The sequence below is a fragment of the Tenrec ecaudatus genome, chromosome 3 (genome assembly GCF_050624435.1).
Source record: "Tenrec ecaudatus isolate mTenEca1 chromosome 3, mTenEca1.hap1, whole genome shotgun sequence".
Taxonomy (NCBI): Eukaryota; Metazoa; Chordata; class Mammalia; order Afrosoricida; family Tenrecidae; genus Tenrec; species Tenrec ecaudatus.
The window spans coordinates 47,622,238-47,625,771 of NC_134532.1; positions in this window are offsets into that span (position 1 = coordinate 47,622,238).

A 3,534-nucleotide genomic window follows, 5' to 3' on the forward strand; every position below is an offset into this window, starting at 1 on the left:
TGCAGTCTGGCTCTGCAGCATCGTGGTCCAAGCCGGAACGGTCAGCGGTGGCTCTGGCAGGAAACTGTGGGGGACAATGGCACTTGCCCTCTGCCCAGGTTCAGTGCTCGGAGCCACCAGCTGCTGGAATCCCTGCAGCGCACAGGGGGCGGGGGTCGCAATATCTCCCCCATAGGAGTGTAGAACTCTGTCACTCGTGCTCCCTAGACTCCCTATAGGCAGGGGCACCCTGGCTCTGGGAGGGCCGCCCCCAGCAGGCAGACTAAGTGCGCCCCGGCCTGCGGCCAGAGGTCTCCCAGGCCAGCCCGCAGTGGCCCCGGGAGAAATGCAGGGTCGGAGGTAGCAGCTGTCAGTCTGTGGCTCGCGCCTGCAGGAAGTACTCAGCGCAGGTTCCCGGCCATGAGTGGAGCCCGCGCTAAGCTGACAGGGGTGGGCAGTCGGGAAACGGAGTGCCGGTGGAGAGGTCCCAGGCAGCGGTGTGGTTGGATGGTCCCCCGTGGGGGTCGCCAGGCGGCTCGCAGGTCAGTTACCCAGGCCGTGGATGAATGGAGGGTGGGACGCGGGCCCAAGGGCAGATCACTGCCAGGAGGGGAGGGGAGAACCGCAGGAAAGGGAAATTCTCTCCTAGTGGGGTCCCCTGAGTGGGCAGCTGGTGTAAATCGATCGTGGGACCTGCTGTGTGTATCTCTGCAGGGCAGGTGAGCGACTGTGGGCTCGGGGTGCCGGTCTGGGAATGGAATGGGGCTGAGGCTAGTCACCTCCGCGATGGCGGCAGCCTAGTGACGGGAGATGTCCCATGAATCTATCACCCAGGTCCCAGCTCAGGACATATGCATGGGGTGGGGCTGGAGTGCTGTCTCAGTGGGTTATTTCACTCAGCAGACTCCTGCCGCTCAGCTACCTGGACACCAAATCCACTTTATTCAAAAGAGATCTCAGAGTATACGGTTCCCCTGGTCGGCCATCTTTTTCACGATGGCTTTTTCTTTAAGGCTACTCCTGGTCATGGGTTCCAAATTTCTTCCAGCCATATTTTTTGATACGTCTTCATCCATCCAGCCTTTAAAATGTGCATGCACAGTAATTCTCGGTGGGAACTTGATCTTTTTAGGGAAGGTCTTTCTTTTTTAAAAAAAATGACAGGATGCAACTTAATTCCATTAGGTAAACATGATAGAACAGTTCTAAAGTGTGTTTTTTTTACTTCCTGTGGTTTTGAGAAAAATATTTTTTTCTCCTAAATTTGCCATAGTCCTGTTGCTTGGAAGATCAAAAGTCATGGCAATTTCATCCATATTTCTAATATCTGCCAGGTCATAATTATAAATCCTTCTTTGTTTTATAAATAATGACTGGAATGACATCATTTATTTTTCTAGATCTTGTGGCAGTTTCTGGGAAATCTTTGTTCTTTGCCTCAAACATAGTAGGCCAAACCTATTCATGAAACAGGTACACCATTCTGCTGACACAGCAAATTTTTCGTGCCTGGTGCTTTATATTTGTCATCGTTAGCCATTTGTAAAGCGTGTATGCAGATTCCCATATGTGTTACACAGTAACCATTTTGACGACACTTCAAAACCCATTTATGCAATTCAATCTCTAGAGCCCCATAAAAAGACGTTAAACCACGGTGAGCTTTTTTAGCTTTGTAATCTGTTCCAAGTCAGCCTTCATTTTCTGCCACTCCCTCACTTGCTTTTCGTCAACACAGAATTCCCTACTTGCAATACTGTTATTGCTCTCTTCTATGCTTGACACAACCTTCATTTTGACCCCAGCCTCATACGACTGGTGTTTTTGTTTTGGTTCAAGAGTATCCATTTCTAATAGGAAAAAAATAAAACTTTGAAAAAGAGCTTTCATGGTAATGCCTCCCCCATCCCCCGTGACGTGTTAGCTGGAAGGAGGGAAGGAGACCGTGCAGGCGGGGGATGCAGGATGTGAATTAACACGGAGACCAGAGGGGAGAAATGTAGCACAGCCACGGACACATCATTACTATAAGGTTTATTTGGACGCGAAAACAGAATCAGAGACCCAATTAACGAAGTTTTAGAAGCAGGCTTTATTGAGAATCTTGCAGGCGGGTTCAGCAACTCAAGGTAGTGAGCTATTGAAGCCGTGCTGGGAAAAAAATCCTGGCGGCGTTTTTATGCCCACTGCTGACAGGCACAGCTGGGAAGGATATTTGCACACAGGTGCTTCAGAAGGGAAGAGGTCGTTAATCTTACCTATATGTCAGGGACGGATGGAGTGACCATATCTTCAGAAAACATTCTGGCTTTGGGAGGAGCTGGTTCCCAGATTTTGGGGTTGAGCAGGGGAGGGGAGGTCAGTTAGGGGTCAGTCTTGAGAGCTAAGATGGAGGTCCAGGACTCAAAATGGGAGTCTGTTGTGCCAAGACCGGTCACTTAGCAGTTCAGCTGCTGGCATAAGTGAATCACTACAGGTGCTTCTGGGAATTGGAGCCGTCCACTTCATAGGACGACTCTGAGTGGTTAGATCTGAGTCAACAAACATTCAAAGCCCTGCAGTATCAGAGGGGCTTTGAATGAACAGTGGAGAAACGGCAATCATCAGCGAGATAATGGGCGCTCATCCCTTTACCTCAGAGGGCCCCAGTAAGATGTTACACCTTGCTGGGGTACCACTGACCCGTGTATAAGCTGAACCCCAGTTTTCAGCACATTTTTTTGTGCTGAAAAACTTGGCTCATATGAGTATATGTGAGAAGTATTATTGCTGATATTAGTATCCTCATGCTATTTTTCTCTACCTGATTCTTTATTAGCACTTCTTTTTTTAACGTTTTATTAGGGGCTCATACAACTCTTTTCACAATCCATACATACATCAATTGTGTAAAGCACATCTGTACATTCTTTGCCCTCATCATTTTCAAAGCATTTGCTCTCCACTTATATTCTTGCATCCGGCCCTCTTTTTTTCCCCTCCCTCCCTGCTCCCCCCTTCCTCACGAGTCCTTGATAATTTATAAATCATTATTTTGTCATATCTTGCCCTGTCCGACATCTCCCTTCACCCCTTTTCTGCTGTCCGTCCTCCAGGGAGGAGGTCACATGTAGATCCTTGTAATCGGTTCCCTCTTTCCAACCCCTCTCCCTCCACCCTCCCAGTATCGCCACTCACACCCCTGGTCCTGAAGTTATCATCTGCCCTGGATTCCCTGTGCCTCCAGCTCCTATCTACATCTGTATACCCTCTGCTCTATCCAGACTTTCAAGGTAGAATTCGGATCATGATAGTTGAAGGCTGTGGGGTGGGAGGGGAGCTGGCTGGAGCACACAGATAGCTCCGGTAGGGACTGCAAATCCGTGTCCCAGGCTCCCCAGTAGGCGGGACTTTTATTGTTTAATCCACCGGCCCTGTGAAAGGCACAGTCTGGCTCCACAGCGATGTGGTCCAGCCAGATCAGACAGTGGCAGCTCTGGAGGGAACCTGCGGGCAATGGCGCCTAATCTCCACTCAGAAAGGAATGTGTCACAGCAGGCTCGGAGCTGGCTGCTG